The sequence below is a fragment of the Dreissena polymorpha genome, chromosome 11 (genome assembly GCF_020536995.1).
Source record: "Dreissena polymorpha isolate Duluth1 chromosome 11, UMN_Dpol_1.0, whole genome shotgun sequence".
Lineage (NCBI taxonomy): Eukaryota > Metazoa > Mollusca > Bivalvia > Myida > Dreissenidae > Dreissena > Dreissena polymorpha.
In genome coordinates, this window is record NC_068365.1 from 40,653,767 (window position 1) to 40,669,410 (window position 15,644).

A 15,644-nucleotide genomic window follows, 5' to 3' on the forward strand; every position below is an offset into this window, starting at 1 on the left:
TGATCATGAAGTCTTAATGCCTTAAATACGTACGGGCTAATCCGGAACAACATGTTCCGCCTGAAGTGAACTTTCGCGAAGAAAATACCTCATTTAAACGCAATATACCATACAAGCGGAAAGTGTTTTCCCAGATTAGCCTGTGCGGGCTGCGCACATGCATTGAGCCGCATTTTCCCAGAGCGAGGATATAATATATAAAGTATGCACATTAATTGAACTCCAGAATTATCAACAGCTTCTGATTAAAGGAACAGTATAAAGTATGCACATTAATTGAACTCGAGAATTATCAACAGCTTCTGATTAAAGAAACAGTATAATGTATGCACATTAATTGAACTCCAGAATTATCAACAGCTTCTGATTAAAGAAACAGTATAATGTATGCACATTAATTGAACTCCAGAATTATCAACAGCTTCTGATTAAAGGAACAGAATAATGTATGCACATTAATTGAACTCCAGAATTATCAGCACCTTCTGATTAAAGAAACAGTATGATTAAAATGCTTACCAAGAAGTCCGTTTTATTATTGCATGTAGGGTTTTGTATTTCGATATGAAGGATATCATAAGGAATTATTTATGCAGTGAAGGTGTTCAAAGTCCGTTTGTCTCCTTCAGCCAACATTTCTGAAAAAGTGTGTTCCTCTTGTGTAACTGATCGAGTACTGTAAGCAATTTATTTGTGCGACATTTTCGTTGATGTTCATGGGTTGACCCAAAATTTAACAGAAACATATCGGAAGTTGACCGAGGAAAATGACTTTACATGACAACGTAAAATACATGTTTTGGGAAAAACACGACATTTTGAGCCGATCAATAAAAATGATGTTACAATATTTCAAATCGAACGGTACTATCTTGAATGAAAGCGATGTCGCACGCTGAAATATCCAGTGCGCAAAACGTATCGAAGTCTTTTATTTTGATCGGATTTCAGATTAAAATAATGTTTTCGACAGCAAATCATTAAAATTTGCATTATTTGTTGGCTGAATTCCACTTGTCTTATTTCGCGGCCTGATACCACGGTGCCTATACCACGTGACTTTTTAAGATCTGTGTGGGGAGTAAAATATCAACAAAAGCGCGACGAAGGTAAGATTTTTAAGGATAACTTTTTTAATATGTCACCATTTTTAATGGGATAAAGTGGAGAGCCCGCTCATTCATGAGAGTTTTCGATAGGTATCATGATTTTATAAAACAAATAAGTATTTTTTCAGTAAAGTGCAACCGCGCGTTTGAACGGTTGGAAAAGGGTAGGATCAGTGTGGGGACATTATGTTTTTACACAAAAACATCACCTCTGGTGAAATTAAGAAATAAATTTTATGGGCGGAGCTTATACTGTATCATTTTGCATCCATGTTCGGGTTTCTGTAATTTATTTACGAAACAAAATTCAAGAAAACTATTCTTACAGTAATATGATCTGTGTGGTATACTGTTTTTAAGTTTTTCAGTTCTATTTAGTTGTTTAAGAAAATGCTTGTCAACAATGTATTTGAAACGGGATTTTTAAATGCGCTAGCATGTAAAACACATAATGGCTATACACTACGCTTGCACCGCTTGTTGAACTAATACATAATTATGATTTACAGGCATTCTGTACAATCCCCATTATAATATTAAAATCTTACGCTGGAGCATCTTAAATCGATGACAAGTCCATGCTTACCTTAAATACCGGTAAGTGTACACTTTATGTTATTGTATCAAATTCCATTTTTATTTTGGCGCCAAACACTACTGTCAGGTGAAGTAATGTATCGTATATTATTTTTGATATTATATTTGCTTTAAGGTATGGCTCAATGCTCCGAATGCGGAAAAATGTCGAAGACCAGAGCTGGATTATTGCGCCACATAAGGGGACACGCTAACTCTGGAAACTATAACTGCTGTGGGAAAGCATTTCAGGTAAGATTAAATACCTTAAAAATAGTTACATTTTTATACAGTTATGCTAACCAGATGAACGGATTTTATTGAAACAACACAAATATACAATATATCTCATCTCTCAGGTTATCATATATTTTGAAATAACTCAATAATCGTCAAATCGATTGTAATTTAAAAACTAACGAACGCGTGTCCTCAGATACTAACATTTTTAAATAGCGTGTTTACGCATTGAAATGTCACGTGAATAAAATATGTTGTTTTTTTCTCAGGATGCCTACAATCTTAGAAGGCTTCAACGAACAAAGGACCCCAATGTCACGTGTGTGTACAGTGCGGCAGGAGCTTTGCGGACAAGTACCTACTCGTGGCTAGAGAGAAAAGTGCAAAAAAGAGGGATTGGTGAAATGTTACCAGTGTGGGTTGGCAGTTAGGAATGAGAATGACCTCAGAGAGCACGTCAATACCCACATGCATGAAAAGTGTTACAGTAGTGAGGAGTGTTTCAAAACGTACAAACGCAAAACAAGCCTTTCTCGATACGTGAGGACTTCACATAAATCCGTGAATACTGATTAAAAATCATAATGGTTTACAGTTTGTCTGTGTAACTTCATTATCGTTTTACGTTATTTTATTCGTTGTTTTACTTTTACTTTACTTTTCAAAATGATTCTAAAGTTATCCGAATTTGATTAATTTTTAGGTTTTGTTTAGTTCGTTTGTGTGTTTGAAATCATTCTCAAATAATTGTGCAATAATTTGGATTTACGTTATTCATTAATATATCGCATCTGTGATTTGTATTATCGAATCTGTGATTCTTTTTTTAATATAATTTGATTAAAGTTTTGCGATGTTTTTTCGTTGGTTTCGATTTTAAATACCGCTGTCACGAGCTAGTTCGATAATCATAAGCAGCCAGGGTTGCTAATACTAGGGTTTTACACGATTGCTTTACATAATTAACTGCCTGCTTATAATTACTCTAGGCCGTGGTAATTGACAGTAAACAATGTATGCAATGTGGTTGTGTATACAATACAATACTCCTTAATTCGAAATACGTCTTGACATTATTCAGAGCTGCATCCATCCACAACACAGAATCGTACATATATAATCATATAATATACTTTTTCATTTACTTTTTATATTCTCTTCAAAATAATTAACACTAAATATAAGCATACACTTGTTACACTGAATACAACGACATAATTTATAACATGACATTATCACCAACACATGGCGAATGATTGTCAATATCTATACTATGTAATAAACTAATGCAACAATATGAATTCCATATATGAAATAAACACACAAACACACACATATATATATTATATATATATATGTTTCTACTTCACGGCAGAAACTCAGGTCACAATCCTTTCTAAATATTTCATGTGATGGAACACCCATTTCATCTACATCATTAGTCAAGTATTTAGGGGTTACAATTGATCAAAATTTGTCTTTTACTTCTATGGCAGAGTCAGTCATCAAGAAGGCCAATGCAAGGTTAAAGTTTTTATATCGAAAAAAGGAATTTTTATCCACAGATACTAGAAAGCTTCTAGTCATGTCTTTAATTCAGTGCCACTTTGACTTCAGTTGCTCTTTTTGGTACACTGGTTTAACTCAAATGTTAAAAAACAAGTTACAGGTCACCCAAAATAAACTTATCAGGTTCATATTAAATTTACATCCTAGTTCTCACATTGGTAAAGAACATTTTACTAGACTTAACTGGTTGCCTATTGAAAGTCGAGTAAACCAGATCACACTTTGTCATGTTTTTTAAAATAAGCTCTAAGTTGGCTCCGCTATATATGGAAGATAATTTTACTCCAGTCAGTAATATTCACAATAAGAATACTAGGTTCAGAGTTAGAACACAGTCAGACTCTCCTAATACTGATCTAAACATGCATGATTGCAATAGGTTTGCCATTCCAAGGGTCAAGGGTTCTGGCAAAAAGTCATTTGCTTTCAATGGATGTACTCTCTGGAACTCTCTTCCTCAGCATATCAGAGATGCCAAAAGTATTCCATCTTTTAAACACAGTGTTAGGGAGCATTTTTTAAGCCAGATAGATTTTTAACGTGCATCTCTTTAAGATTTCTTACTGTTGATTTAACTTGAATGTCAATATAGATAGATTTATTGTGTCTTATCTAGTTGCTGTATGATTATTCTTTAGCTTGGCAAATAATTTTATGTTAATTTTTAAACACTTAAATTGTGATAACTTCTTAATAACTGTCTAGTCTAGAACTTTATTAGAATATATTCTATGCATTTAGGTTAGTGTAACTTAAATATGTCACATGTCTTTCATTATTATTCACTGTGATATTACTATATACTGTGATATAAAACGTTGTCTCCTATGTCATACAACATTATAACTAAAGGACCACAATGGAAATAAGGGTTTAATTGCAAACCCTTTATTGTGCAATCCTTAACGTATAATGTTGATTGACATGGCTTTGTTTATACATGCAGGTTGTTTTTTTATTACTTATTGTGTGTATATAACATGCTGCCATGTAAATCTATGCATTTTATGTTGAAATAAATCTATCTATCTACTATGACCAGTATTTTGTTTTTAATAAACATACCGTTTACCTTAAACTTTAAATAACAACAAAATGACAAGCCAATACGTCTGGTGGATTCTGTTTTATCAGTTTGCATTCCAAATTTGATTTTAAAACATACGTATTACTCAGGAAAGAACATGCCTTTGCTTTTTGTCAACCTGTGTAATATTTGACACAATTTCTATTGCAGAATTTGTGTCAGAATTAAAATGTCCATTGTGTTTGTCTATCCGCATTCTTGTTGTTGGCAACAGTTTGCTATCGTTTCGTCTCGCCCGCTCCCACCTTACTCCTAGTGTCCCCTTCTGTATAGCATTCCTGTCTCGTGAAACTGTTTCCTCTATTTTTTTTCCCTTAACTCTTGTCCGCTCACTAGTGCCAAATAGGTGATAACTGAAATGAATGAATTTTTAAATAATAATAATAGATCTACTACTACTACTATTACTACTACTACTAGTAGTAGTAGTAGTAGTAGTAGTAGTAGTAGTAGTAGTAGTAGTAGTAGTAGTAGTAGTAGTAGTAGTAGTAGTAGTAGTAGTAGTAGTAGTAGTAGTAGCAGTATTAGTAGTAGTAGTAGCAGAAATAGTAGTAATAGTAGTAGTAGTAGTAGTAGTAGTAGTAGTAGTAGTAGTAGTAGTAGTAGTAGTAGTAGTAGTAGTAGTAGTAGTAGTAGTAGTAGAAGTAATTGTTATATTGAAATAATTGAAATTAATTAAAAAATATATATATTGTCGTTATTATCTCAATTTATCCGTAAATTGTAGAAACACGGATACCACACAGATCCTTCTAAACTTGTATACCACACAGATCATATTACTGTTAGAATATTTTTCTTGATTTTGTTTTCATAAATATATGAAAGAAACCTGAAAAAAGAATGCAAAATGATATAGTGTAAGCTCCGCCCATAAAGTTTATTGCTTTATTTCACGAGAGGTGATGTTTCTGTGTTATAATAAAATAATGTCCCCACACTGATCCTACCTTTTTCTAACCGTTCAAACGCGCGGTTGCACTTTACTGAAAAAATATTCATTTGTTTTACAAAATCATGATACCTATAGAAAACTCTCACGAATGAGCGGGCTCTCCACTTTATCCCATTAAAAATGATGACATATTAAAAAAGTTATCCTTAAAAATCTTACCTTCGTCGTGCTTTTGTTGACATTTAACTCCCCACACAGATCTTAAAAAGTCACGTGGTATAGGCACCGTGGATACGGTGGGTCGAGATTATTGGAGGAAACCATTGAATATTCTACTTGTAATGTGAGCTAGAAATATAGATGTTGTAGATTTTTTTAAACGTATACTATCGATAAAGAGATGGTATCTTTGGAAAACGAATCGGTGTTCAGACTCGGAAGTAAGTTATAAGTACTCTTATTATGAAAGATATAACTTCAATTACTTAAATGTCAAAGTTATGATATGATATGCTATATTGATTACAAGACCGAGAACGCGAGAACTTGATACGAAGCAGCAAAATCATAATGCGAGAAAACGGGATCACGATGTCTGTCTGTCTGTCTGTCTGCCTGTCAACCGCGAATGACGAAAAAAGAAAAGTTCTCAATACCGTATGTTTTACAATTATTTGTTTATAATGATTAGAATATCACGACTGGTATATATCGAGATACCTCTGCGAATTCCTTATTACATAAAACAATAATCCTACAGTACGTCACAGTGATGCGAGTGTACCATGCGGATGGGATTAGTATCATCGTATATATATTTCCAAAGTTCTGATATATTATATGGCCCCCATATATCCGAACCAATATCTCTTTTAAATACTACTAATAACTCATTTCTTAATTCAATTTTATCTTTCGAAAGATCCATTAATTTATATATTTATTTTTTGGTGGAATTCAATTTAAAATCAGTAGCATATCCGCATTTAATCAAGGAAAAGGCGATATAAAAAGACATTCTAAAAAAATGGCGCGTTTATTTGAATAGATTACCTGCCTTAAACCCATCGGCATATCAGAAATACGTATATGGACAAAACGTGTCCCCTCCAAAGCGTGATAAACCGCGTGCCCGCGCTACTCGTTCTCCAATTACTTACTAAATAAAACTCAAACTATCTACACTTAACTATCTCAAACACATCTCGACTAACTTCAACCACAGTGAATAGGTAATCGGGATAAATATACATGTAGGAAATTAGGGACAAAACAGTCATAGACCTTTATCTTGTCTACCGAATACAGTATAATTCTTAAAGGGGTCGCACAAGTATTACCAGATTCGGGTTCAGGTAGACAAAATCACATACATAGGACTATCTGATTGTTTTATTTTACTGGAATTCAAGGTTTACTTGATTTTGAGCTTCTGTTAAAAGTGTGCTGCATTCTTATCGAATTTTACCATTTAAACTTAATAATTCTTTAACGGGTCAATTAATCGGAAAAGTAACACCTGATTCGGATTAAGCGAGCCAAAATTATGTAGATTTCACTATCTTATTGTTTGATTTCGATTGAGCGAACGAGAGAGCGAGGGAGCGTTTTTCAAGTGTGCACTTAAATAGGACGTCAGTAGGAAAAGGGGGCTTAACATATTTTGATTATAACTTTTTTATTTTTTAATATTTTTCAGAAAAAAAATCAAACAACACTATAAACTGTTTATGTTTTATTATGTTTTTATTTTTATTTTGTATTATATGATACATATGTATTTTTTTATTTTTTTTAAATTGATAACTTTTGAACGGCTTTAGATATCTTAAAAATTCCAACGAATTCGTGATCAGCGTAGTCATAGGCATATAGATTTAAACATCTGTTTGTTTGATTGTTAAGTTATTTTTTTATTTTCAAACAAAGGTATGTTTTAAATGTTACGGATATAACATTTCGCATGCATCGCTTCAATATCATGTTCTTAATTCTATCCAACAGTTCTGCATAATAAAACAAACGTATACAATATAGTTAATAAACTAAGTCATTCGCATCATGCCACAAAATGAGTCTGTGATTGAACCCGGATCTATCGCCTTGGTGAGAAGCGAATATACCAACAACTGCGCTGTTTTCCTGCTCCTTCAGACGCTTGCTGAATAAAAGCGACTCGCATTACGATAATAATTGCAAAGAGGATATACCGAAAATGAGCAAAGAATTTTCGATTGAAGCTATTGTATCGTACGCATCGAATTTTAGGAATTTGCGTAAAATTCAAAATGGTTGTGTATTCAATACGCATAATATTGTTTATTTCTTTGCGTTTTTAAACATTTTATAGGGTGAAACACGCCGATACGCAGCTTATCTGGGGCACTGAAGAAATGGTCGACTTTGATCACTTTAAACCTTAAAAAGAGCACAAAACACACACAAATCTCATTTTATTTGAGGGTACCCCTGTTTAACACGCTCTTTCCCGGCCCCCAATTGTCACACAACCGTAAATTTGGCACGTTAGGTCCGGTGAACGTATATCTATCCAATAAATGATAATAAATCTTATTCTATAAAAATGAGCTAAAAAGCCAAAAAAGCTTTATCAGTTTCGTGCGGAACACAAAATGTTATTTCTTTATAATGTTTTTAACATCCTGTCTGACTTTTAAAGACCTTTCCAACGGTATATATGGTCACACGGTACACTGTTGCTAAATAGTGCCTAATAGTGGTGTATATTTTCACGTTTAGAGGTTTGTAACCCAAAAATAGTGTCTCCATCACGTTATAACTTATGTAGCACGTTTATTTTGTGCACGATTTTTAAATGTCAAGTGTTTATTTGTTGGAAATTCAGATATATTTCCGACAATATATAATTATTTCTTGTAACTTGCGAAATGAAATAAGCAGAGTTCGATAAATGGCCCGATTTTGTAAAAACAAAACAAAAAACAGCCCCAAAAAGGTCCACAACTTCATTATTACCTCTCCTTACCCCCGGGCACATTACCAGGGGCTTGTAAGGATTCACACCCTGCATCTACACACCCAAAATAAGGGGTCTAGCTATGAATACTAAGAAGAAAACAAATGTACTTCATCAAAAATACTGCTCAAACGACCGTATATTCTGAATTTATTGCGCCAAGGGCCATAACTTTTGAACGGAAAGTCCGATCCTCTAAATTCTTTCAAAGCCTAACGCGCGCTGTTAACACCTATCCAACGATTTCCATATCATTGGGGGTTAACTGAGTCTGAATCATGTGTTCCTAGCTTAGACCGATTCAAGCGATGGAAGTTGGCAAGGTAGGATATCCCCAGTCTATAGCAATATTGTCTGGATTTTTTTTTGTTAAGGGTCTGGGTTTTAGGGGTTCGAGACAGGGATTGGCTGATGTTGTTTTGTCGTTTTCAGAACATAGGAAGACTTGGTAAAAGGAATTAAAAATTAGGGCCCCAGCCCTTCAGCTGAGCGTTTAGTTGGCCCGATGTTCTACAACGCGATCGTTAGTTACGAATCTCTGACGACGACATTAGCAGTGTGTTCTTTAAAAGAGCAACCGGCATTGATTGCTATTAAAATCTTTGATTATACACTGATTGATACACGTTCAGTACAAAACCCACGTCGGGTCCAGCGGCATTATAGTGACCAGCCAGGCAGCCTCAAGCTGTCAATATACGATTTGGAGCTGCCTGACTGGTCAAGATTATATCGAATGGCATGTTTACGCAGTTATTACTTACTTTACACTGCATCTTATTCCCAAATATGGAACGGACGACGTTAATGGTCCTGCCTTTGCTTTAAATCAGAGTGTTCAAGGCTAGTATCAGTTTTAAAGATCAACCGATCTTCTCCGAAAGATGCAATCAAAAACGTACGTCACGCAGCTTCTAAGAAAATTCCATTATCCCAAAAGCAAGCGAAATCGGGGATTCGGCAGTGAGATTTTGACAAAATCCCTGTACTTCAATAAATGCACCGTCGCAGCCAATGAAATACATGTTGCAGACACACTTAGGAAACAGTTGATAACCACTAAAGGAATGGGCGCGATCGCGAAATGGCTTTTCATCCAGAAGAAAAAGAAAACTCTTTACAAATAGGCACTACTTTTGACAATCACCACGTGAAGCAAATATGATATTATATGTTATATTGATTACAAGGCCGAGAACGCGAGAACTTGATACGAAGAAGCAAAATCATAATGGGAGAAAACGGGATCATGTTGTCTGTCTGCCTGCGTTCCTGCGTGTCTGCGTGCCTGTGTGCCTGCGTGTCTGCCTGCCGTCCTGCCTTACTGCCTGCCTGTAACCCTGCCTGCCATCCCGCCTGCCTGCCAGTCGGTTCTTAAAATTAGCCATCGATAATAGTAGGGTATTTTTATTCATTTTACTAACATAGATTATTAACTGCAGCATTTTTTCAGTCAAACAAATTTCCTGTCATGCCCCTGTGTGAATTATTATGTATCAATATGTATCAGCAACAGAGTAAAATCGTAAATTCTAACGATGAACACCATATTCATTCTGATAACGGTCTTAAAACAATGTCCCCTTTGGGTAGAATTAAAACCTTAACACAAATTATCCTTATCGAGTACTCTTCCCAATATTCTCAAATATTTCAGCTGAATTTAATTCTATTGCCTTTAAGGACGTTCTAGTGATATTATGCTAAATGCAAGTGCTTAGAGTGTCTTCCCAGATTAGCTTGTGCTGTCCGCACAGGCTTATCAGGGACAACACTTTCCGTTTTTTCGGAAGATTTCGTTTAAAGGAATTCTCTTCTAAACGAAAATACAGTCTTAGCGGAAAGTGTCGTCCTTTATTAGCCTGTGCCGACTGCCAGAGCGAATTTATTAAATATGCTATTGACTTGGAAGCCTCGGGTTAACAACTAAATAAAGAACATTTTTGTTTCTTAAATATTATGCGACAGACGGTAATGAAAACGTCCAAGTGACGTCATTAGATACAGTATAATCTGTCCTATGATTACGGTCTTGCTGGAAAATGAACGGTGCTCGGTAAGAGAACTTCGTTACACGGCTTCTTACTGACCCCGCACGATGTGATACAGGACAGCTAACGTATTGTATTTCACTTAACCAAATATTAAAGGGGTCTTTTCACGTTTTGATTAATTGACACAATTAAAAAAATATTCAGATTCGCAAATTTTCGTTGTAGTTATGATAGTTGTGTTGAAACAATAATACTGAACACTCAATATATCCATTATAGGATTTTTGACGATTAAATAACCTTAAAATTATTAAGCATTGCAACGCGAAACGATTGCTTAATTTGTAGAGTGCTGTTATTTTCGTTATATTTTGTGACACTACGAGTATTGTTTTTATACACTATTAAATGCATCAATTATTGTATGAGCACTTATGGCCGAGTGGTCTAAGCGTTAGTCTTTTACTCCAGGGGTCAGTGGTTCGAGCCAAGTTGAGGGTTACTTTCTTTCTTTATTTGAGTGTATGCTTGTTTTTTTTTAAACTGGAGCTTTTTAGATCAAATGTTAACATTAATCAATGTAAAGAATTTATTGACAGACTTAAATACATGCCAAAATTTGTGAAAAGGTCCCTTTTAAGCTCAATTGGTCGTTATCGGCTCAGGTACTACTTAAAGGGATCGGGGACAAATAAACCATGAGTGAGATCAACAGTATACATGAAATAATCTCTGTGAGTATATAATATGATTAACAGTCAAGGTATACTTTTGCTTTTCAAACAATATTAAAAACCTTTCATTGCTGCGTGCTTATTATTCAGAACATAGGAATACTAATCATTTAACCATAACAGTATGGTTAGTGTCGACATTATTAATGAACACGTTATCTGACTGTTATAATGTATAACATTAAATGCATAAAAACATACCCGCGGATTAATAAGTTCATGTTCCTGTTGCCACTGCTATTTGTGTGTATTTGTGTATAATATCCCAATTTAAAAACATGACATTAGCCGAGATCTGGGAAAACTATGTTCAATGCATGTGCGTAAAGTGCCGTCACGGATTAGCCTGTGACGTGTTCACAGGCTGATCATGAAAGAAACTTTCCGCTGTAATGGTATTTTTCGTTGAAAGGAAGTCTCTTCTTAAATAAATGTAGTTTAGGCAGAACGTGTCGTGGCCGGATTGGCCTGTGCACACGAATAATCACACGCATTTAGCTCAGTTGTCACAGAACGATGCTTCACTAAATACGTACAAAACATGTCAATATAGTTATTTTCAATATTGTGTCATCGTATCAAGTGTTAAACAACTCAGACTTCTTAAAACATATTGCTGTCTGTGTTCTCCGGAAACCACCTTAGTCAATTTTGAAGCGACTTTTATTTATTTTTTTCATTGAACGGCGGATGCATGTTACATATTTTGCAAGAAGATAATAGATAATATCTTATCAGAAGGCATAGCTATGGTATGTGAGAACATCTCTGGACGACAATTGTTGGAACACGATGTAACATCAAAAACTGCGTATAATTTAGTCAACACTTGGACAAAGTCAAGAAACTCGTGGAAACCTTACGCTTCGCTCTGGGAAAACTGGGTTTAAAGCATTCACGTAGTGTCGCTCAGGTTAGCCTGTGTCACATGCTTATCAGAGACGCTTTTATGGAATATTGCGTTTGCAGACCTTGGATTCTAAACGACAATCTTGTGTAGGCAGAAAGTGTCGTCCCTGACTAGAACGTGCGGACTGCTAACTAGCATGCACGAAGCCAAGGTTTTCCAGAACGAGGCTCCATTCTGTACTTTGCACGGAACAGATCACCAAAGTATCAATAACATGCACGTGGGCAATTATTTATGTCATACACGCATATAATCAATTAATAAAATCGCTTGCATAATGATCAACGGTAGATCATCCTCAATTTCCCTTAATAACACTTGTTTTGGTCTCAAAAAAACAACACCAAATATGGCTAACACAGTTTCCAGAGAACACAATACTATAAAGGAAAATGTTACGCCACTTCGATATACGTCTTATGAGCAATCTTTAAACGATATCTTATTATTGCATAAGTCCTTTTAGTTCAGAAACACGAGTAGTGTGCTGACCAACATAAGCAATAAGGTCAACGATCTTCCAAAGCAATAACTCAACCATGAATATTTAAAAATAGGCATGTACACAATGAGTGTTCCTGAAGAAAATAGAAAGTTGAACAACATTAATCAAAAACATATGTATATTAAATAAAATAATCTTAGATGCCAGTACATAAAAAAGTTAAATGACTTGAATAACATACACGTATACAAATGAGAAGCGTTCTGGAAAAAAACTGGGCGTAATGCGTACAGTGTCATTATTGATACGCCTTGCATTCCGCATCGGCTTATCAGGGACGACACTTACCTCTTTTGATTTTTTTTCTTCCAAATTTAAAATCCAGTTTAGACGGAAATGTCGTCCCTGATTAGACTTATACACTTACGCACATGCATAAAGCCTAGTTATCCCTTAGAGCGACTCAAACTATAACACGGCATATTCCCACTCCTGTGAAAAGGAACCAATGCTCTTCAAAAGAGGAATTTTAAAGTAAAATAAGAAAGTATGAATCATATATATATTGTATATTGTAAGAAATATGTATTACAAACATGAGATGAAGTGCTTAATATCATCTGATAATTGTTTTCCGGAATTAACTTAAATTTTTAAATTCCCATTATTTTCTTTAATTTTATAGAACAATATATTATGTGTGTTTTAATGAAAATATGCCCTCATCCCTGTACGAAACTTTAGCTGTGAACGCGGCCCGCTAGGCTCACTCTGTAACTCTACATGTCTGTATAGCGAGAGATTTACGGTACATTTTCTACATTCCGGTGACACGATGTCTTCCTGATACGGAATTTTGTTCATCACATACAAACGTTTCAGGTTTGCGCTGACTTACACTTGACATGTTTGCATGCTTTTGAATGTGAACCACTTGAAAATTACATAAAGCATTAGCGCGTCATGTTGTTTTCATAGGGCCCAGCACCTGACCAAAGCATTACAGCTTTACGTATAAACACCTACTTGTTTAATGTTTTATATATAGTTTATATTTATTGCTATAAGACGAGCATATGTCAGTTGTTGTATTTGGTGAGAGTTATTATTATCCGCTTGTTAATACTGAGTACAATGATATACTTAAAAATTAATTTCTAAATATATTTCACATCAATTAGGTGACTGAGAGAGTTTTGGCCGTTAACCACCGCGGCCTAAAAAGAAATTGTTATCAATGACTGAGCATATTAAGCTCCGTGATTTGAAACGTGTCCAGAAAGCATACACACGCCTTGGGAACACCGAGCGTGTATGCGCAATTGCGCATATCGAATTTTATACGGTCCTTCCGCGCCGGAGGCTGCAATATGTGTACCCAGAGTATGTCCGGGCACTAATAATTATTTTAATGACTAGACTCGCACAATTTGGAATGAACTTTTAACTACAGTTGCAATTTCCAGCTACTCAGAAATACAGTGTTTGTTAAAATACATTCAATGTTGACCACCTTTCGACATTGGCCTTGAGCGTGGTTCGAACCCGGGTCGCCTACGTGAGAAGCTCGTGTACGAACCACTCGTTCTACGGACATCTTTCTTGGTGAAGAACCAATAGCGCCGCATGTCGCGGGAAATATCTCTTAGTAATATGGCGTAACATTGGGGTCAAAAGTCAAAAGACCTACTAGGTAAAAAGAGAAATGTACTTCGACGTACAATATGTTAGATAAAGCATGTTGACGTTATATCATGTGGCCCTTATTTTACTCAACGAAAATGGGCACCATGCGTTCGTTTTTACGAAACCGTTTTGCACTTTTTACTGTGGTTGGCCCTTTCGGAAACCATCTATTGTGTTGGACCTGAAATTCCTTTGCAAATCATTAATACTTCATGACAATAGGGGAAATTTTCAGTACGAAAATATTGTAAAGAAATATTTATTACACTATTGTTTATACGTTTACAAAGGTTAACATAAAGCACATATGGCCCTTTCCGTTCACTTAAAACGCTTTCTAGGGATATGGGTCCTCTGCGCTCTTCAGTTATATCGATAAGTTTTGCTCATTAGTGAGCTAGTTTCGAGTACCATACACATACAGATCCCTCGCGATATTATGAAGGGAGCAAAAGTGCCTCTTGTTCAGTGAATTTATTTGATTATTCAGCAACCAATATTATTCGGCAAAATTATTTCAAAGGAAATTTCATAAAATTTTGCTGTATCGCAATTCGGCATGGCAACGATGCTATAACCGAGTTGGAATAAGGAATTTGTGACGTCACTACGTTATTGTCAGTAAGACCGGTGTGACACAATGGAATTTGTCTACATTTTTGGTACGAAAATCGGAGGAACGAATTGATCTAAAAGAAGCTATTTTCACAACCACATAAAATATTGACGCTGTAAACAACGCGGGAATATTTCGTGCATTTACAATAAACGACCATAAAGCTCCATTCTGCAACAACAACGATGAAAGTGTGGAAGGCTCTTTTTATAATAAATCCATAGTGTTTGTTTACCGTATATTTAATTATAAATCTAGTCCAAATAATTAGACGTAAGCTACCCCGCTTACGTCTAAACGGCTACCGTCGTTTTCCTATAGCAAATTGAGTTCAACTTAAACTTCAGTTTTTCTCGTTAAATCTTTGCTAATGCATAAAATTATCATTAATTAGACATAAATGTGAGCGATTACCTCTTAAATGTGTAAAAATTGTGCTTTTAAACCACTTATGTACATTTTTAAAAATAAACATACACAACACACGAAGTGTGTTTGTCGTTTATAGAATTACATTGAATTATCTTGAACGAAATTATTTTTTGAATAGGTTACACATAACCAATTGTTGTTGTACAACAAACCACATCACTTTTTAGCTTTCTGTACTTTTTAATTAAATGAAACCTATATGTGTGTGTTAAAACTACCAGTTGTATCACGGAGTGTATATTGATAGGAGATGATTCGAGTATTTGACCCTTACTGAAGTAAATTCAATCTTATGCAAAAACTATTCATTCGATTTTATTGGTTTATACGTTATCTTGTTGCTTATTAATTCC

General features: G+C 35.0%; 2 protein-coding genes across 5 annotated transcripts in view; one reads left to right on the forward strand and one right to left on the reverse strand.

The window, feature by feature from the left end:
• LOC127850685 (uncharacterized) overlaps window positions 1–15,553 on the reverse strand; it is a 251,744-nt gene extending 236,191 nt beyond the window's left edge. Inside the window, exon 1 of the mRNA XM_052383946.1 lies at window positions 15,274–15,553. The gene's annotated coding sequence lies outside the window, so the exon portion shown is untranslated. The remainder of the gene's footprint in view (window positions 1–15,273) is intronic.
• The window catches only part of LOC127850681 (uncharacterized), a 242,204-nt gene that overhangs the window by 62,947 nt on the left and 163,613 nt on the right, over window positions 1–15,644 (forward strand). The window lies entirely within an intron of this gene.